Source organism: Erythranthe guttata, chromosome 10 (assembly GCF_056151865.1).
Source record: "Erythranthe guttata isolate IM_541 chromosome 10, IM_541, whole genome shotgun sequence".
Classification (NCBI taxonomy): domain Eukaryota; kingdom Viridiplantae; phylum Streptophyta; class Magnoliopsida; order Lamiales; family Phrymaceae; genus Erythranthe; species Erythranthe guttata.
Genome location: NC_142542.1, coordinates 12,447,418 through 12,470,845, shown reverse-complemented (window position 1 = coordinate 12,470,845; position 23,428 = coordinate 12,447,418). Strand labels below are relative to the sequence as shown.

General features: G+C 31.5%; 1 pseudogene across 1 annotated transcript; it reads right to left on the bottom strand.

Moving 5' to 3' along the window:
* Positions 1–15,122: 15,122 nt before the first annotated feature.
* Positions 15,123–21,605, bottom strand: LOC105949857 (uncharacterized; annotated as a pseudogene). Its single transcript, XR_016034035.1, has 9 exons — positions 21,474–21,605; positions 20,978–21,274; positions 20,753–20,875; positions 20,225–20,663; positions 19,886–20,127; positions 19,200–19,780; positions 17,348–18,549; positions 16,213–16,803; positions 15,123–16,166 (listed from the first exon to the last, which is right to left on the bottom strand). The product of XR_016034035.1 is annotated as an uncharacterized LOC105949857 (transcript).
* Positions 21,606–23,428: the final 1,823 nt, after the last annotated feature.

Sequence of the window (23,428 nt, the reverse complement as noted above, 5' to 3'; positions counted from 1 at the left end):
CTATTAGTGAAAACCCTCTCAATTATGTAAGTAGATGAGGATGGGTCCAACCCCTTTTTCAGTGTCCCCCAATTTATTTAATTAAATAAATATTTATTAAGATTTAGAGTAATGTCCCTAATTTACCCCTCCATCAAATAACATATATTTATTCTCCAAAATTGATTCTTTCTATTTTCTTATTATCTATGCACAACCACCACCGCCGCTTGGCCCTGGCGGCTCGAAGGGTTTCTCGGCCTCGACCCCTCGACGATGATAAGGGGAAATCCAGCGACCCACGTTTCATAACTCCGACTGCGAAAAGATAGATCCGCGCTATGTCGATCGCAACTTCAGGCGGGCCCATACGTCGAGCAATTTGGAGCAATGGTGGTGGACTTCGCCACTGTGCGATAAAATTTTCCGGCGAGATGGGGTTAGGTGGATAGGTCATCGGCTGATTTGGAAGAGAATTGTGTTGGTTACGGATTCGTTTTGGAATTAATTAGGTTTAAGGGTTTTGGTAAATTGCAATTCCACCTTCTTTAGTTCCGCGATTTGAAGACGTATTCAAATTTATTATTTTTTTCTTTTCGAGTTTTTAAATGTTAAGTCAGGGTATTTTTGAAAGCTAATTTGTGTTCAATCACTACTATAGTGGATGTTTGTTTTGTTGAAATTGTGTTGGTTTTATTTACAGAGATATAGTTGTTTTCGTGACTGTTGTGGTTGATTTCATTAATCAATTGTTTTTTGTAGTCGTTTAACGATTTTTTTATAGTTGTATTTGCTTAATTTTATAGTAGTTTTGCTGGAATCGAGGGTGTTTTGTTTTTGTAGTTTCAATACCTCTGTAATTATTTTCGATCATTTTGTAGTTGTTTTCAAATTTTTGTAGTTGATTTCGAGAGTTTTATAGTTGATTTTGAGTTTTAGCAGTTGCTTTTGTTAATTTGTTGTTGTTATTTTTGGTAAACCTGCTATTGAAAACAACTATTTTTGTAGTTGTTTTACAGTTTTTTGGTTATCTCTATACTATACCCAGTGAAGACAACACTGGGTAATTTTTAAACGTTGATCTACACACACCAATGTGGGTGTGTGTGTGGTTGTGTGTATATAAATGGGAAAGATCTACCCAGTGTAGCATAGAATAGAACCAGTTTTTTTTATAGTTGATTTGGAAAAAAAATAAACAAAAAAAAAAGTTGTTTTTAGTAATTTTACAGTTCATTTCAATTTTTGGTAAACTTGTTGTTGAACACCCCAATTCTGTAGTTGTTTACGATAATTTCAAAGTTGATTATGGAAGAACATGATATAAAAAAAATGTAAAAAATTAAATTGTAGTTCATGTAGGAAATATTATAGTTGATTTCGAAAATATTGTTGTTGATTTCAGAAAATTTGAAGTTAATTTTGGAAAAAAAATCAGAAAAGAAAATGATACTAAAATGGTGAGTAATGGATAGTGTATGAGGGGGTTTGAAATTTGGCAATAAATAAAGAATGGGTCTATCACTAATAAGTGAAAAGTGGTTTTACCGATCCTCGTTAAAAAGGGGCCTTTAGCATTAAACATCTCAAACTGCTAATAAATATAACTAAACTCAACCATAAATTCATCATTTGCAATACTCCCTAGCTTTTGTTTATTTGTACCGAAAATATCCTCCTTTGCATATATCAGGCCATTGCATCATTAATTATGTGGTCTGCATTTATCAGTTTTGGACTGAATTTATCAATTTCTGACTGCGTTTAGTAGTTTTTTTTATTATTTTTTTTACTTTGTTTTATTTTCTAATATTTTTTAATAAAAATAATTTTTCTTTAATTTTTTTTCTAATTTGAGGTTTTTTAACCTCAAAGGCAAGATATTATATAAGGAAGAGAGATTCAGATCTTATTACGTTTCGGGGTTTCGGTTGTTACGATATACAATCCAGTATTTTATTTAATTAATTGTTTAATTAATTATATTGAATATAGCCGTATGTGTATTTAGAGTTAGGATGATTAGAGGATTATTAAGTATTTAATTAGTATAGGTAATTATTTTTTTCTAACTTGATTAGGATTCTAGGGTTTTCTTATATTAAAATAGTCATCTTGTACTAAGATTTTATTATGTAAAGAAATAATAAAGAATAATTTTCTTACGATTAGTGCAGAATTTTTATGATACACAACAGATCGCTCAGTGTATAAAGCAACACATTTATTGTTTATTTTGTTAAATTGAACTCCTTTACACAAAGATAAATAAGAAATAATTTTATGAGCTGAGGTTTCGTTTAATTGGGAAGCTTATCATGATTAACAAAAAATATAAAAATCAATAGATATTAAGTGAACTTTCTATTAAGTGAACGAACAAAAAAAAAATCCATAGATATTAAGTGAACTTTCTAAATTATGATTTTTTTTTTCAATTTAGCAGGTGCCCTGAAATGGAAGTTTCTAATTTTTTAAATTGGAAAAATGCAAGTGGTACTTAAATCGACTAGAAAAATATTCTTGTCACGAATGTGTAATCATTACATTTTCTGAAAGTACGTAAGAGAGATAAGAAGAGTTTATTAATGGGCTTCGGCTTTTGATTTATAGGTCAAATTGGAGATTAAACCTACAAGTCTAATAATTCCTTATAAAAAAGAAGTTTGGTCTTAAGAATTAAAACACACGATAATCAGCTCCCCTAGCCTCTAATTCGTTCACCCCCTCTCGTCGTGCACGCTCCTGACCCCCGACTTTTTTTTTTTCACTTCGTTCGTTTCTTCACCCCCATTAACCTATTTTTTTCTTGTGCAATAATGCTAGTAGAAAATCGGTTTCAAGGTGAAATTCAATTATGGTGAAACAAAGATGAAGTGGATTGCTCTCGCGGATGACTTCAGTGACTACATACTAAGTTAGAAGGATCTTGTTTTCTTCTTGTCGACACTTCTTCAGAATATTTGAATCATAGTACACTTAAGATTCACCTATTTAATAAGGTAAGGTGCAGTCTTCACAGTTTCCCCTCAAAATTTCTTACGTGAACATCACACGTTTCACTTTTTTTAGTGGTGTCCTATTCATTCTTTCATCTAGGCCATTTTGTTCATGAGTTCCCTTGACTATCTTGTGTCTAGTAATACCAAATTGATCACATAACTTGTTGAATTGATCACAAAAAAATTATATTGTAATCCATTGTTTGTTCTCAATCTCTGAATTTTATGCCCACACTAAGTCGTGCTTGCTTAGATCATTTAACCACTTGTCACTGGTATGTCCTAATTTTAAATGCCAATGATTTGTGTTAACATTACCAACAGTACCAACAACAGTTAGCCTTCCGAGATATAAACATCATTTCTTATTAGTCTCTTTACTCCATATTTAGTTTTCAGTTCATGGACCCATTTATCTAAAATTCCTTAGATAAAATATTTATTTTTACTTCAGGAATATACCTCACATTTTGTACAACTTTTTGTATCCCAGTTGACGAATTCATCCTTATAGATTGTAGTCATTTGACTCTAGAGGCTTCATTGTTTCCCATGATGATTGATCCACCTTCAAACATTTATAATTCTTCAAACCATGACTTGTTGGAAGTCAATTCGAAAGAGCACTCAGAGGGTAATACCATATATCACTCTTCACCTCAGAGGTTTGTTTACCATATATCATTGTATCTAGAAAGTGTTCTTACACTTTTGAAAGAAAACTGAGGAGTTTAGTTGTCTGATCTTCATCTTCCACTTTAACACCAACAACGGTCAGATCGAAGATCATCTTGTTTTAATCATATAAATGTTTCATCATTTTCTTCCCCTCCTCCATATGTAATTTATATAATTCCTCCTTCAAATGGCTAGAGATATTTTTATATAGAGGCTTTCCAATTTTTCCCTCACTTCTAGTGCACTAGATTCCTCAGAATCCTCAGAAACATCTCTTAAGCCTCATTACCAAGGCTAAAAATCAAAGCACTACAAGCCTTTGATTGGATTTCTGAGGCGATCTTCTTGTCTACTGAAACTAGAGCTTCCTCATTAATAACAACCACTACCCCTTGTTGAAAAAAGAGTGCTTAATCTTACTTCTCCAAAGATTAAAGTCGTTCTCTACTGTGAATATCTCAAGCTAGAACATTGCACTTCACATTCTCAAATGATCCACGCTCACCGCATCACTTGTGATGAATCTTTAATGGTAAATGCAAGAAAACTCGATAACGAAAATATACACAGAGATAACGTGGTTGAGATCAAGGAGACTCTACATCCACGAGATCAGCAACATCAATCTATTTTGTTCAGATCCAAGAACAATTACAATGCACACTCTACAGATCAATCACTCTCAAACACCTTAACAAGGAACCCTAACAATGGCAGTAATGGTTTCACAAGTGTTCTCTCTTTCTATCTTTCTCTCTCAATTTACATAAGAAGAAAGATGATGATGATGATGATGATGATGATGATGATGATACAATAATGTGATGATCAGACTTTACATGAGCCTCACAAGTACTTATACTTCAAGTAATGAGCTCAAAGTCTTGCACGGATCCAAATGCCATCCAAGTTAGTTACAACTGGTCAGTAAGAACTTTGGTAGCTCACCTTTTCCTTGTGTTGTGCATGTACAACTTATAGAATGTTCTTAGACCTCCTAACTCGAAGCAGGTTCAACCATTATATACCAACAATCTCAAGAATAGGACTCGTTGTATTAGTGAGTTTAACCTTACATTCTGAGCTCCCTCGTCAGCTCAACAATCACTTTAAAAAACATTTTTTTGAGTGACAACACCAGTTTTCACATAGTTAGCCAGAAAATATTGTCACTAATGAGTTGTAACTAATACTATATAGTGACAATAGAAAATGATTAAATACTGACAACAAAAAGAGCTATTAGTGACAACAAAAAACACGTTGTCACTTATTATATGCACTTATATAGACAACTTTTGATATTGTCAACAACTACCGTGTCACTGAGGTCATATTTCTTGTAGTGAATTGGCATCAATTTTTTTAATTGTGATATCAATCTGGTTGCAAATAGTTATTCTTTAGCAACAAAATTATAATTCTCAGCTAAAGATTAAGATTTTGGCCGCAAAATATTTTTGCGGATTTCTAATGTCATTTGCAAATGATACTCATTGTAAGGACGACAATTGAGTCAGGTTTACCTGACGCCAGATGGCTCGGTCCGATTGTATTTAAGCCGAGTCTAACTAATTATGAGTCTGGTCGAGTTTGAACCACTCTATTAAGCCGAAAAAGTTTATTAATCCAGTTTGAGCTAATTATACCTCAACCAAAATAAAACCCGATATCGTAAGGAATTTAAACATTTATTATTTGACATTGATGCTGCTTCGAGATGAATGAATCAGCCCAATGCTCTTGAAGCCCAACGAGCTAGTCTTCAGGTCCAAGAACGAGAATGCCTAGGGTCCTTGCCACATATTGAATGCAAACCCAATCGAGACACTAAGTGACTCGTTGGGAGTGGGCCTGACCATTACACTCCAACGCTTAAGTCAAAGATTGGAACTGATACTTTGCAAATGCTCAAATATCAACCAAAATAGAGTTAACTCCAACGCTTAAGTCAGGGCATAGTTGAGAAAACACAATAAATAGTTCATTAGAATCCTAAACTGACAATTATTTTGAAATGAAAAAAAAGAATCTCTAGAAAGACAATTAAAATGGAATGGAGAGAGTAACAAATAATCCATTTGAATAAATAAATAATAAGCGAAATTGTACTAACACATAATCCAGTGAAATAAATAATAAACAAAAATTGGTTTACAAAAATTAAAATAGAATAATTATATTTGCCTTATAAAATCAAATATCCAACAATACTACTAAGTAATCAAGGGATAATTAGCTATACCCCCTTTATTTCAAACTTATATAGGTAGGAGTCCAATCTATTAGATTAATATAGCTACAGGCCCTTTGACTAAAAAAATCAAATAAATGAAATATAATCAATATGCATATGGACATGAACACCCTTAAACAATAAATTATTTATTTATGAAAGTCTTTAATTACGTAAATTGTGAGAATAAATCCCATATATCACGTCATAAGATTTGGAAGGGAATTATGAACGTGGTTGGAAAAAAGAAAACTCATCCTGGAAGGGAGTTTATGAAACGTGGTTGGTTCATCTTTGACAACACTCTTATTTTGTTTCGCAAAATCTCTCGTTTAAATTTCGAGATCGAAATTCGAATTCAGACTTTTGATTCAATTTGGCAGGCATAAAATTAAATTTTGTATTTTTTTAGGGTTGATGGTGCAAGATTGAAGAAGAAGATGACCATACAGAATGTGATTGAGCCCGATTCCCATATTTTCTCTTTATTTGCTCATCAGGAGAAGATTTCATTTAGTTTCTTTTTTTCGTGCAAGCCAAAACGAGTACAAAATGGCTCGCTCGTTCTCCGCCGGTAAATTCATTCCTTCTTTCATCGCCAGAGCAGTTCCGTATCTAGAGGCTCAAGGACATCGACTAAATCTGATTACCTTGAGACAAAAATTGTGTTTGTTGTTTGCTATTTTTTTACACTTTGTTGTTATATATTTATTTTTTGTTGTTAGTATGGTACTATTTGCACTTTGCTTTTAATTCTTGGAGTTTACGTATATAATGTGTTTTTTGCTCGAATATATTTTTACACTTTTGATGCTTTTATTTACTGTTTTAAGTTTTTTTTTCATACTTGATTGTCACTGTTAATACCTGTTCTGTAAATATCAAACTTTAAACATCCATTCAGAATACAATCATCAAAACAACAAAACATCATTTTATAATGTCCATATCGAATAACAAACATCAAGTTTTTTTTCATTTATTTATGTCAATTTGCACATTTTTCGATGTTGGTGGATTTTTGTTTTGCGTTTTGCTGTTTCTAGCAGACTATATTTTACACTATGATGTTATATATATATTTTTTTTTGAGTTGTTGGCATGGTATTATTTGCACTTTTGATTTCTATATTAGCAGTTTGCATATACGATTGTTTGTTTCTCGAATATATTTGTGCACTTTTGATTTCTATATTAGCAGTTTGCATATACGATTGTTTGTTATATATGATGTAATTTTTTGGTATAATATTATCTACACTTTTGACGCCATATATTTGTTTTTGCAGTTGGTATTGTATTATTTGAACTTTGCCTTTTCTTTTTGCAGTTTGTATATAAATTACAATAGCAAAATGCAAACTATAACAGTGAATGAAGACTAAAGCCCTGTGAGAATTTTGTTGCAGCAGTGTATAGCATAACAAAAATCGACTAAAATCCTGTGACACTTTGCCTGTTTTTTTAACAATTTAATGAATTTATAAGAAATTATGAATTGGCAAGCATATAATACACAAAAATAACTACATGAATTTGGAGTATATTAGAAAATAGTTTATATCAAAATCCAACAAAAATATAATGTCACAAATAAAAAACAAAGTTTTGCTAAACATAAGTAAATGTCATAAAAAAAATTCTAATTAAACTCAACGGTATCCTCGTCGTTCAAGAACTGATAATTAAAAGTTTTTCGAGTGCGATAATCCAACTTGCTGCAGTTTTTCTCACTAATGGTTGTTGCATGGACAACTGCCTTGTCATATAAAAGACAAAAAACCCACAATCAACCAAATCTGGTTTTTGTTGAGGCGATGTCGAAACGTAATATTGCTTTGTGCTACCGTACAAATAGATTTGGCTTGATTCATCGTTGCTTCCTCATTTTGAAGTGGCAAATGATTCATCTACTTTCCTTTTCCCCTTCGTCAAATCAACTGTTCAATTGAAAATAAATAATTATTGCACAACTATGTCGGTACCTATAATCCATGTACATCAATTGCACATAACAATATGCAAAGTGCATTTGGTAACATCAAATGCAAATTGTAATTTTGAAACAATAAAATGGAATTTAAAAAGCACAAGATGGCTAAGAATATACCAAAGTTCAAATGAAATATAATGCAAAATGCAAAATAAACACCAAAGTGCAAAATACAAAATACAAAATAAATATCAAAGTGCAAAATACACTATGCTAGAAACAACAAATTGCAAACAAAAAAAAACAACGAAATCGAATATAAGTAGCAATCGACACCAAGAAAATAAAATGAACAAAAAGAAAAAAAAACAAATGTATCACAAAACAACAAAATCAAAACAAAAAATAATGTAACACAAACCAGGAAACTCCAAACAAACAATCAATGAATTTAGGAGGAAAAAGACAAATTCAACAAAATACTCCCAATGGCCGAAAAGCACAAAAGACGACAAAACAAAAAATGGCAATCGAGATCTGTAAAGATGTAACAAAAACGCAAAACAACCGGCAAAATTTTGTAACTCGAACAGTAAAATCCAAAAAAAAATAATGTCAAAAAAAATAAAAAAATTACATGGGGTTAAAACCTCTAATTTGCATCTTTCACTTATGTTATAAAAATAACCCATTGCATTTCGTCAATGAATCGCCATTAAAGACATTTAAAAAACCACAAATCAAATTACCTGTACGTTTCGATTTTGCACTATCCTCTAGGATGTGTTTTTTTGTTGGCGATTTGCAGAAGTTATAGAGATTCCATTGTCTCGAGAACAACGATAAGGTTATAGAGATTGCATTGAAGAAAAGGGGGCAGTGAAAAGTTTTGTTTTTCGAGAGATAAACGATGGAAAAATGCAATTTGGGGAGGATTTGCAATTGACGTTTTACAACACGATTTATGCTAAAACCGATTTTTATGGAGGATTAATAGGAATATATAAATTTAAGAATACAATTTTCCTATTTTTGCTAAAGGGCAAATCAGCCATAAAAATAGTAGGGGTTATAGCAATATTGGATAGGGGTTATAGCAATATTGGACTTAGGCAACAAATTAACTCAACAAATTACCCCATTAATCAACGAAGGGTCTATAGAAAATTACCCCATTAATCAACTATTCAAACTTTTAGGCAACAAATTAACTCGACATCCAAATCACGGAAGTTGAATTCTGTAGAACTAACTGCGCGGACATTCAACCCTATATTCCAATGTGCTGTGTTCACATTATAGATAGAAGAGTTGTCGACAAGAACCGAAGCATGTTCGACTTTGAAACTCGGATCCCTTTGATTCACATCCCACCATAGATAGGTCATCGTGGCGTATAACAAGAAAAAAACTAACCCTACAATGACACCGTCGAGTAACGTGTACGTGTACTTTTCTTGATCAATTGATGATTTGGAAGCGGAAGTCGAAGGAATTGGTGGTGCTCCGCCGCTGTTGGAGGCGGAGATAGGCGGAGCAGCGGATATTCCGATGCATACATTGTCGGAGTCTTGAAGTAAAGGTGTTTTTTGGTTCATTGTTGCTGAAGTTTTAAGGTTTGAAGCGTTATTGTTTTTGCAGAGTAATTAATGTGTTCAATAATTTAAATAAGGATGAGAGAGTGAGAATCATATTAGGTCTCAAACTCTGGATATTCCGTGTAATAATGAATTTAAAGTTAATTAATATCATCATCCACTAACTAATTGGTGCTCTAATTGGGGGTCTTACGCACGTTGAGTTTTACTATACCTTCGGTAACAAGCTTTAATTGCACAACACCTTTGTGCTTATTGTTAGGTTAAATTTTTTTCTTTCGGTTATAACAAATAAAACCATGGTGGACAACTTATTCATATCTAGGTCCACTATTTCACAAAAAAAGTTCATACAAAGTTTGAAGGTGTACAAAATGACTAAAATATCCCATCACATTTTAATATACTCCAATTTCATCCATTTAACATCAATTTCATCAATTATTCAATTTTGACTCCTAATTCAATCACATTTTAATATACTCCAATTTCATCCATTTAATATCAATTTCATCAATTATTCAATTTTGACTCCTAATTCAATTTTGACTCCAAGTATGACCGTTCCCGCTGCCGACTACCGGTCAGTTGCCGTTGACCTTTATTTTATTTTTTAAATAATTTTTTTTCGGTGCCGTTACCACCGGTCCTTGACGGCGTTGAATTTTGTTTTTCTTTTTTAAATTTCATAATTTTTTCGGCCCCAGTAGAAACAGTAATATTATTGTGGTTGATAATACTATTACATATTTATTGTTTAAACAGATTAAAAATTCCAAAAAAAAAATAATATTGTTGTGGTTGCCGGTAATATTAATGTGTTTACAGTAATTTTACTTTCAACCACATTAATATTACTTTCAACGGCTAGCGGCGGGCGGAAAAAAATCCCAAAAAACAAAAAAAGTCAACGCCGCCGGAGAACGGCTCTGACTGATGGTCAAATCATACTTCCTTACAGTGACTTATTGTGACGCTTTCCCTATTGAGACGTTGGCCAAAGGCGGCATATAGGTGGCTGTGGTAATAGGTTTTCGCGACGGTGGTGCCGTCTCAACAGGTGCACTATTAGGACGCCTTGTTCGTCTCAAATATGTCTATATTGTGACACTTATAGTCGTCTCCATAGCTACCTATTTATATGACAACTAATGTCGTCTGTAAATGTACATATAATGATGGCTTTGTTTGTCTCAATAAACTTAATAGGGGTTTTTGTGCATAAGTCCCCAACCAAACATCTTTATTATTCTAGGTTTAGGGGCTATATCTCTTCCAGCAATAAGCCCAACCCTTTAATATTTATTATAATAAAGGAAACATTCATGGATATGCCAATATTACCCTCAACCATTTATACCTAATTCTTAATTGTAACCCATATTTAATCAATTTTGTCCACAAAAATCCAATTTTGACCACAAAAGTTCAATTTTGACTTTTTTTGGAGCATACTTTAACATGCTCCAATTTCATCATTAACTTAATTTAATCTCAATTTGACCCCAAATTTCACAAATTATTCAATTTTGACCCAAAACATTTTTTTTCGAAAAAAAAATTTCAAAAAAAAACATTTTTGCCGCCGGCGTTGACTTTTAATTTTTTTTTTCTTTCTTTGGATTTGTTCACCGGTTTCCGACGTTGATTTTTTTTTCTTTTTTCTTTTCTTTTCTTCCGGATTTTTTCGCCGGTTTCCGGCAGTCTCCGGCATTGACTTTTTTATTGTTTTTTAATTTTTTTTTTTCCGTCCGCCGCTAAACATTGACCGTCATTGTGCTGTCACTGACAGTAAATTAAGGTAATTATACTGTCAGTGACAATTAATTAACGTAATTCTACTGCCGTTGACAATACATTTATGTAATTGTTCTGTCGTTGACAGTAAATGAACATAATATTATTATTTTTTATTTTTTGTTATTTTTTTTATTTTGTTTGATTTGTTGACAAGTCAACATAATTGTATTACTGTCGTTGACAGTAAAATAACTGTAAACACAATAATATTGCTGTCAACAACATCAATATTATTATTTTTTTGGGTTTTTTGTTTTGTTTGAGTTATTCACGGAGTAACGTAATAATATTACTGTCTATTATTGTAATATTACTGTGTAAACACAATAATATTACTGTGGTTGACGGTAATACTACTGTTGTTATAGTAATATTGCTGTCAACCACATCAATATTATTATTTTGTTTTGAATTTTTTGTTTGTTTGAGTTATTCACGGAGTAACGTAATAATATTACTGTCTATTATTGTAATATTACTGTGGTTGACAGTAATATTACTGTTGTTATAGTAATATGATTGTCACTCACAGTAATATTAATTCTTTTGGCTTTTTATTATGTTTACATTTGTTGAACGGTCAATATAGTAATAGTACTCTATTACACAATAATAATGAGTTTTGTTGTGTTAATATTATTGTGCTAGAGATTAATATAGCAATATTACGGTGTTAAACTATAGTTTAGTTAATTTTACTGTGTTTAACAATAATGTAGTTAATATTACTGTCAATCACAACAATATTGTTATTTAAACGAAAAAAAAAAGTTACAGAAAGAAAGAAAAGAAAAAAGAAATTGAAAAAGTCAACGTCGGAAACCGGCGAAAAAATCCGGCATAATTTTGTTTTTGAAAAGTGAATGCCGGAATCCGGCGGGAAAAAAAAAATTTGAAAAAAAAAAGTTTTGGGTCAAAATTGAATAATTTGTGAAATTTGGAGTTAAATTAAGTTAATGATGAAATTGAAGCATGTTAAAGTATGAGGGGTTATTTTAGTCTTTTACAAAAATCTGAATCGTGTGTGAACTTATTGGCAAAGGACTTTTTTATCTGGATCTCTTTATGAATAAGTACTCATTGATGGGCTTATATGTAATCACCCCAACTTTATTAGGTGACAACCTAATATTCAATTTAATAATATTTTTACAATTCACCTTTTACATCTCAATATTATAAAATTATTAGTTTGGATAATAAATATCATAAATAACAACATAAATAGTATTTACACCATATAAGAAACAATTGTTGTACATATATACCAAAAATCTTACACATCACTAGTTTCATTCACAAAGAAATCATCTACTTACATGAACTCTAATAAGTGTTCCTCGTGTTGAAGGTTTCACTGAACAACACTTTACGTTCTATTACCGAAACACGTGCAATGTAAGTGAATCATTGTTAATTCATTAAACTCCACTTCTTTACGATCTCTTCTCACCCAACCACCATGTAATATGCACGTTTTCTTCACATAAGCATCTTCTCAAAAAATAGATCATATTAAAATTAAAAATAAGTTCATAACAAAAAGAAGTGACAAAATATTTTCAGAATAGTAAACATTGTACTCCTATTTTTTGTATTATTAACCATAATTGTCATCTCATTTGAATGTGACTATGTTGATATTCTTAGTTCTTGCAATGAGTACCCTGAAATTAACCAGCGTTTGAAGTTAAGCCGTCTTAAAAGAGCACTTGTTGAGACGCTTTGCAAGGAGCGTCATATCAAGGGGTCATTTAGGTGTCACAAAAACGTATTTTTCTAGTGTCAAAGGTAAGAATATAAATATAATCCCACCAGTGTTTGAGTTTGGAATTTCGTCGATTCAAATCGTCGAACCTTTTGTGGATAAAAGGTGGACATTGAAGATATATGTATTCAACAAAACATGGGTTCCGGTAACGACGATTTCTTGTGACGGCTCTAGGATTTGGTATTGGTTGCAATCTAGGTTTTGGTGGCGTCGATGGTATTTACACGGCCAGGCTAGGGTTTGGTGTTGTTGCGGCCCTTCTCTTACAATTTAGTCGCGCGGTACAAAATACAATTATTTTTTTGTAGCTAATTTCGATAACTAGTAGTTGGTATTGGTGATTTTGCTATTTTCATAGTAGATTTCGATATTATTGTAATTGATTTTCGATATATTGTAGATAGTTTCGATGATTTTGTAGTTGGTTTTGATGAATTTGTAGTTGTTTTCTATAAATTGTAGTGAATTACTATAAATTGCAGCATTTAGTTGGTTACTAAAATTTGTAGTTGGATTGAGTTATTTTTATAGTTGTTTTTGTTATAAATTATAGTCGTGTTATAATTTTCTAGTTGATTACTGGAATTTGTAGTAGATTACTTTAATTTGTAGTTGATTATGAGTTTAATGGATAAAGAAAAAAAATTGTAGTTGATTATTTTAATTTGTAGTTGTTTACGATGTGGTGAAATTGCCAGGAAAAAAAATAGCGAATTTATTGAAAAAAATAATTTATTAAAAAGACAAAAAAAAGAAAAGGGTAGAAAATAGAACCATATATGGGTAGTAGGTAAGAGGGACAAAAATTGGAATAATGAAAGGGTAAAATGGGGTTATAAGAAATTAAGGGTCTCTGAAATGCAAATAATAAAGTGAATTTAGTTCTATTAAAACTAGCAATTTTTCCCGTGCGATGCATGGGATATTATTTTAAAAGTGCAAAACATAATCAATTTAATACATAATAAGAAAATATAGTACACTAACATAGTAAAATATAACAATGTAGTATTATTCATATTTTATATAACATTAGTTTTTTTAAATCTTACATATTAAGATTTATAATCCAAATATATAGGATGCTTCATGGTTTAGTTTCAATTTTGATAATTGTTAAAAATTATAGTTAGAAATTAGTAGAGAAAAAAAATATGAAAAATAATTAATTACAGAAATACGATTAGGTTTTTCACGGTTGCCCAACGTTTCTTTATTTTATATATAAATTTAATACATAATAAGAAAATATAGTACACTAACATAGTAAAATATAACAATGTAGTATTATTCATATTTTATATAACATTAGTATTTTTAAATCTTACATATTAAGATTTTATAATCCAAATATATAGGATGCTTCATGGTTTAGTTTCAATTTTTATAATTGTTAGAAATTATAGTTAGAAATTAGTAGAGAAAAAAATATAAAATAAAATAATTAATTACGAAAATACCATTACGGTTTTTTAGGGTTGCCCAGTCTTTTTTCTTTTATATATAAATTTAATACATAATAATAAAATATAGTACACTAACATAGTAAAATATAACAATATAGTATTATTCATATTTTATATAACATTAGTTTTTTTAAATCTTACATATTAAGATTTATAATCCAAATATATAGGACTCTTCACGGTTTAGTTTCAATTTTGATAATTGTTAAAAATTATAGTTGGAATTTAGTAGAGAAAAGATATTAAAAATAATTAATTAGAGAAACATCTTTAGGGTTTTTTAGGGTTGCCCAGCGTTTCTTTCTTTCTTTTATATACTTGTAACTTGACCCGTGTGATGCACGGGATTGAACAAAACAAACATAACAATCATTTAAAAAACAGAAATTAAAATATATTGAATATTTAACTGAAAAATCTAATAAAAACTATATATTGAATATTTTACTGAAAAATCTAATAAAACTCTACCCACCAAAGAATTAATCCGGCCACCAACAGAGTAGTTGTCTTCAACTCTTGATCATATGTCACCTGCACCGTAGGACAAAAAAAAGAAAAAAAGAACTTTTTATAAATTGAAAATAAATGTTACAGAGCTCATTTATAGAACTTTGAAGACCAAAATCCATATATAAATTTATATATAAATAACTTACTTAGCTCATATTTTGGAAAACTTCTTTATAAACGACGTTCGTAGTAGTATTTGAGGTGTTCCCGTCGTTGTCACAAATAAGTATCTTCAAGCCTCTTCGACTCGTAACTCTTGTGATAGCAACATATAATTGTCCATGTGAAAATACTGGTTTCTGAAGATATATACCCACATGTTGAAGAGATTGGCCTTGACTTTTATTTATCGTCATTGAAAACGAAAGAATGATAGGAAATTGTCGACGCTAGAATTTAAAAGGAATCGTGCTATCTGATGGCGTTAGAGTCAATCGTGGAACAAACACCTTGTGACCAATGTTGGTTCCTGATATAATTTTCGCTTCCAAGACTCGATTTCTTAATCATGTGATTGACAGTCGGATGCCATTGCACAAACCTGAAGATTTGTCTATATTTCTCAACAACATGACTGGAACACCTTCTTTCAGTTTTAATTCGTGATTTGGAAGACCAGAAGAATTAACTGTATTCAAATACTCGGGCGTATGAATATCATCAGGATTTTCAATGCTTCCGTTCGCTGAACATGTACTATCAAAGCTGAGATATGTCTTCATTTCCTTAGGAACCAACGAAAGCATGTAATCGTTTACCACATCAACAATCTCATTTGTCGGAGCCAGTACGGCCCTGTATTGCAAGTAACTGATATCATCCATATTCTCTAAAAATGATGGGTATGTCTCATTTACAATTGAAGCAAGTGGATCAGCTGACTCTTTTATGAGTAAGTCATCAGGGATTTCAATGCTGACCACCCAATCATTGGGATCACCTATGGTGTCATCCCCAATACTTAACACCCATTCTGAATTTTTTTTACTTCGAAAATATCTAAATCTGCTTTGCTGGATAGGAGTCTCATATTTTTTGTCAGTGTCAGAACTTGACAATATTCCCATAAACGTGATGAATTAATGCTGGCAAACACTACTTTTTGTCTCGTTCCTTTTGGGATCACAGGTAGAATCTGTCTAAAATCGCCACAAAAAACAACTATTTTTCCACCAAAAGGTTCATTTTTGCTGTTTGGATTTGAGAATTTGAGTATATCTTTGAAAGTTTGTCCACAACCAACAGAGTTTATGGGTCATAGGAGCTTCATCCCGAATGATAAGGTTTGCTTTGGCTATCAGACTAACCAATGGGCTATCTTGGACAATGTTGCAAGTAGAATCTTCATTAACATCTAAGGGGATCACGAATCCTGAATGTGTTGTGCTGCCGCTAGGAATGAGTAGAGCTGCTATCCCACTCGAAGTAACTGTAAGGACTATTTCACCCTTTGATCTCAGAGTTGCTGAAAGTGTTTTCCAAATATATGTTTTGCCAGTACCGCCATATCCATAAATAAAAAACAACTCTCCTTGTTTTCTTGCAATGTGAAACATTATCTTATAGTAGATATTTCTCTGTTTATCAGTAAGATTGGCCATAAGTTGACGATGTTCTACAGTTAATGCCTGTCGGTCATATCTAAGTTCATCATGGATAAGTCTGTTCTGAACTTGTGAAAGCAATTACATATCTGGTCTTGGCATTGTCGGAAAATCAGCAAGACTCTTATTGTTACTCCGTAAAATATTCTCTACTTCTGCAAGAGCGATGTTTTTCAAATCGTCTTCATCAAGATGCAAGTCTGTGATATTACAAAAAAATAACAAATATTAGATTTAGCAACAAATATGGTATTGAATATCTTAGGTAATTAAGATGATCAACTTCATATCAAATAAGTAAAATTAAATATAATCCAACGTGAAATAGAATGTACTATGCTGACAATAGATATTTTATAACATGAACACATAATATTTTATAACATGCACTACACTTTCTGCGCACTAGTAATATTTTCTAATATGAAATAGAATAATAAATTAGTATAATTGAATTGAGAATATTGAACATTGAGACAATACGCTGACCAGAGATATTTCCAACGACCACGCATGGCTGCCATTTCTTTTGTCTTTTCAGGATTTTTTTAATTACACAAAAATTGAATTAAATAAAAAAATTAAAGAAAAACAAAAGAGATAAGAAGAAAATGGGGAACCCCAAAAACACGAACAAAAAGAATTCCATCGAAAATCAAACCCCTACTATTCTCCATTCGCATAAGATTCACTTTTGAACTCAACTTTTTACTTAAATTTGAAAATATATTAAAATTAAACACCATTACCTAATAATACATTAGTATCGAAGGAGTGTTCTTTGCTTATGTCGGATATCATCACTTAAGTATTGCCATGTGCTGTTCCAAATACATTCTGGCCGTGAAAGCTGGTTTTAGAACAATAATACTGCAAATAGGTTTCTCAAATATTTATCTGTACCCCAATTACTTGCCTAGCGAATTCCATCGATGTATTCTTTGTCATCATCCAACAAACCCATTGCATAGCAAGCATCTCTAAATGTAGGATGAACAACACCATCTATGGTTCTCAAAACAGAATAAGAAATAGCCCCATTTGATGTATTCAACAAAATTCTCAAATAATATATTTCTCCACTCCCAGGGGGTACGTAATGAATTCTCCCAACTGAAAACCCCTGCTTTCTCGGAAACCACTCATGTAAAGGTTGTTTCCATACAAATTATGTAGGAAACTGTGCATAAGTCAAGTTCTTTGCTTCGTGATATTTCTTATTTGCTTCCATCCATGCCAAGAACTTTGATTACTGAATGTTAGTTCTGTCCAGAACTGATTCAATGGGATCATCATCATTGAAAATTACAATTTGCTCGTCAGGCAAATGAAGAGGTAAATGATCAACGGCCGACTCTCTATAATGAATGTCAAAAGAAAGTAGTCTCCATGCCGCCTCACATGGTGATAAGTATCTGCAATCGTAATACATTTTAATCTCGTCTTGGCATTGCGATACATTGTTGTCCGTTGAACTTTGAAAAAATCCTGCTGTGACCCGATCATGACATTTATTCACATATTTGAACAAATATTTAATAGACCTGGACTGGTTGCACCACTCAACATTTATATGTGCATTGAATCTCTTGAGCAGATATGGATTGTAGGGAACTACAAATCTATTATCAACAACAACACCACATTTGTTAATGGTTGCCCCATTGTCTCTCCTTTTATAAAGTGGATACCCATCTCCATCGTGTGATGTTCGATCACAAAACTTTTTTGGAAAATACTTAGTACACTTACCATCCTGCATACATGGAGAGTTTGGATTCAGCACTCCACATGGACCGTGTATCATAATAGATTTTACACAATTGTAAAGGTAAGGATCATCATCTGCAGATGGAATTTCAGCAGAAATGATTTTGTCAATATCTTTTGGGTTCGGATATTTGTAATCCGGATGCAAAAAAAATGAGTATATGGAACCCTCGCTTCTGAAACTCAATCGTATATATCACTGCAATAAAAAAAACAAATTCATTAATCTCTATGAATATATTATTATGAGACGGCTAAATATTAGAAATATGGCGTGCATCAAAGGTTAAAATATTAAATTATAGCAAAAGAAATAGATTTCTTACTTTTTTTCACTTAAAAAAAATATAGGCCAATTTGATATGATTCGTTTTCTTAGATCAGTAACACACTGCTTGAAGACTTTTTTTTTTGTTTGTTAGTTAATTTATGGTTAAATCATCTACCCCACTAAATGCATGACTAAAAAAATCACATGTGTATACTTATTTAAGGTATTATTTTAATCAGAATATGAAGCAATTTGTATTTTTTAAATAAGATACACATCAATAATCCTTATTAGTAGTTATACTTGTAATTTTAAAATTTCGTAGTTAAAATTTTTGAACCAAATTTAAAAAAATAACAACACAGTTGAAGCATGCGTCTATGCACATATCTAAGTTATGGAATTTATAGCAATTATAATTGCTGAATATATATATATATATATATATATATATATATATATATATATATATATATATATATAAAGACACACACACACATACACGCGCGTGTGTTTGTATGAATATATGTATGTATGTAGTTTATCAATGTTAAACGTAAATCAATTTTTGTGCATACCTGATTTCACCTTGCAGAATACGTTTCCTTATTTTATCTCCTTTATAAGTTGATCTAGTTTTATCTTGATACCCGACAAATAATGGCTGGCCTATCCTCAGGTCTCAAACCCTTTTTGCTTGAATGTCTTGTTATTTCTGTCGAATTCTGATTGCAAGTAAAAGTGATAAACAAATCAGGATATTCAATCCATCTACAAATAGCCATCGCGTCCTGATAATTTTGAATCATATAGCGTGCTCCTCCTGTAAAAGAAGTAGGCAATATGATTCGTTTTCCTGTTCAGAAGGATCTGATTCTCTCCTTAAGATTGCTTTTGATAACCATTTGTATATTTCAACTCTTAATTCTTTTTGATGATTCCGAATATACGCCAAACAGTATGACTCGATCATGCTATAACCATCAACCAATAACTGCTGAAATAAACGTCTAGAGTACAACAACATAGACTGCTCGTGGTCTCGATCTTTCTTGGATTCTGTAAGCAAAGAATTCTCCCATTGACACCTGTTGCCTTTTGTTAGATAACATTTTGTTGCTATATTTTAATGCAACATCGTCTTTGTATCCATCTTCTCCTCGTGGAAATAATAAAGGATACTGTAACGGTAGATATGTAGGATTCAATACTGACATACGTCACAATAATCCTGACTGTGTCTCCACGATTATGTCTCTCTCACCATCATCACAATCAAAATCACCTACAATAAGTGCAGCAACTTCAGATGCAGATGGTAGGTTATACCTTCTTCCATCCTGACCTCTCTTACCTATAAGTCTCAATTTCATATTTGGGAAGTCATCAAATTGAAGCCTATCTCTGATCATTCTATAGGATTGTGCATACGGATTGCAGTCATCAAGCATATCTTTGATATCAGAAATAATAGTTGCATGTAATGTGTTGATCCCATTTTCCATACTATGACATTTAATAAAACATACATTAGGCAATCAATAAAAATATAAGAATTGATAAAAAAATTCTTGCCATTATGTGCAAAATAATAGTGTTTTACCTGACAACACGCATTCTATTAGATACTTCATTCTAAGTGTCATATATGTATAACTGTGCAAATTTTGGAGTTGATCCCAGATTTGGCATTAAACTTCCAGTTCTATGATAATTCTCACCATACATGATAAACTGTGGTGGAGCATTTCCATAATTCATTTTCCTATCAATTCTTCCACCCATAGAAGTAAATGAAAACATCATATTAAACGATCGAATATGCTCTAGAAAAAATTTACTTCGAGCATCATTATTGAAGAAAAGATCTTTAAGAGTCTGGGGAGGATCTTTAAGAATTGGATGTTCTATCTTTCCTTGAAGGCAACACAATGAGAATTTTGGATTTGATGTATTCTTCTGTTTATGCAATCTTTCAGCATACGACATCAATGCACCACAATGCTCGCATGGCCAAGTAGGATCACCAATGTCCCAATATTCTGCATTATTAAAAAAAATATGATTTACTGGTACAACAATAATAGATTAATCATAGAACTTAACAATAGTATGTTAGACAATAACATACCTTCATTGGATAAAACTGCATGCTCTGCACCAGTTTCCACGTGTTCTATCTCACCGTCATCGACAATGGGTTGGGACATGCCAAATGACGGAATATTAACATTATGTTCATCAGGTTCATCAACTTCAAATCAAAATTTATGTAAATGAGATAAGATGATTTTTTATAAATAAAAGTAAATGAAATAGTTATGTAATGATGCAAATAAAGATAATTGTTACGCACCAAAGAAAGACAAAATATCATATTGACGATTTGTTGTACATTGACCAAGCATGCTATCATTGTTGATAAAATATCAGAATGACGGTTTGTTGTATATTGACCACGCGTGCTCTCATTATTCGTTGATGAATATATAATCTTGTTGCTATTTATGACATATCGTCCAACACCTAGTCGATAGGTTCATTATTGGTAATTGATAAGGCAGATGATGGTGTACCTTCGCTGAAATTTTGATTTTCATTAGTTTTTGGCGATTCAAATAATCTCTTCTTTGGCAACCGTTGATCCATAAACCTGAAAAATTATGAATTGTGAGAGTTGCAATATACGTTATATAGGGCATCGTACATGAATCAACTACTTCGTCAAAACTAATTATTTTTTCCTTTAAATGTTTTGTTTTCTCATTCACGAAGAGTGCATCGATCGTGTAGTGCATATGTATGTGTTTGTTTATTGTCAACAATTAACGATGAATAATATAGAATTTTACCATTTTGTTTTGTAGGCCCAAGATGATGAACAAATATAAAGTAGAGATATGCTTATCGTTAACGTAACTCGGGACGGTGGCATTATGAATGCATCATATAACATGGTTTTTTTGTTGGAAGAGAGATTTTGTTAATAAAGTTTAATTAGCGTAAGTATATATATATATATATATATATATATATATATATATATATATATATATATATATATATATATATATATATATATATATATATATATATTATATATATTTGATTTGCAGTAAGAAATCCTACGGCTTTTTTTTGGGGCTATGGTTAGTGATCATTTTCTCTTTCTTTAGTTAATGTCTATTAAAGCACTTCTTTTGTAATTTAAGATTCAATAGTCGAACACTTTAAACCAATGGTCGAACACTTTTAACAACTATTGAACGCAAATACAAACAATAAAATAGATAGTCGAATTTCTCTAAAAAGAAAATAAACATCACCATAAATATCAATTAAACCAATACCAAGTGCATAAAACAGAGTGTCTCAATCAACTAAAATAAAGTCACAATAACTTCAAATAAAAGAACAAAGATTTATCAAAGAAAATAAATACTACTACTATTTCAGTCCTTTTCAATTTTGACCTTGTTCATTAGTTTATAGCTCGAGCCCTGTGTAGCCGCACCATCATCAGACAAAGTATATGAATCAACATCAACAAATACTCTTTTCTCGGGTGACTTATGTGTTGGAGTCACTTGACTATCATTCGAATTGAAATCCTACAAAAGCAAAAACAAATTATTTGTATATTTGTTTACCTTAGTGTTAATATCTTTTACAAAAAAATATAATATACAAAACTTTGAAATAATTTAAACTGCTATGATCATCAACAACAAACAACATGCTTTGAATTAATAAAAATATTAAAATATACTAATACCTCTATATTGTCATCAACTTCTTGGGAATTATTTTGTATGGATATTGTCTCATCTTCTTCATAACATGACTGCAACAAACAAATATATATTAAATGATTGTTACCGAAACAAAAAAATGTCAATAGAGTATATGTATTTATCACCTTTATAGAGTGTAGAGTCTTAAACTGTTGTATATATCCTCATCTTCTGATGCACTTTTAACAGTATAAACCGGCCAATTAGTTTCAATATTTCGGGAACTGATTTCTATTTGGAATAGAATTTCTTTATCAATCAAAGCATTAATTTATGCAGGACAGCCGTAATTATGGTTTTCCTACAAAAAATAAAATGGTTATTAGTCTAATGTGGATTTAACTGTACATAACTTATTACAGCAACAACACCTTGTTTGAGAAGCACTTTTTCAATTAATTGCATGACAAATACGATCAAACATTACGAATGAAGTCGATCCAGTACTATCAATGGCACTCACCTGAACTCTGAAACCTGTACAAAAATATATATTTTATATACAAATTTCGAATACCAAGAGGAATGATGGTGCAACAATTCAAATGAACTTATTTCGTAAAATATTACCAAATCAAAGTATAATTACTTGGGTACAGCAGAACAAACTTGTCACACTTTTCGCACCAATATTTCTTTGAGACGGGTTCGACCTTCTTCATTTATATTTTTACTTAAGCATACCACCAATTAGCTGCCGACTCGATTTCCAGAATTTTCGCCAGCACGGATCCAATACACTCCTACAATATATATACAAGAATCGATTCTTGAGCATTATATTTGTTCATGGAAAAATATATGAGATATATGTTAGACAAATCAACGTACCTTTGTACTCTCAACGCACTCATCTATGGTCATTCTATCTACCTGGAGTGGATCGTCCGATCGAGTCAAAGAAAGTTGGGACGATAATTGACTAACTGATGGGACATAGACTTCTTCGCTCAACGCAAGCCTATTAATTTACAGGTATTAAAATATACAGCGAATGATTATGCTCGAGTTTA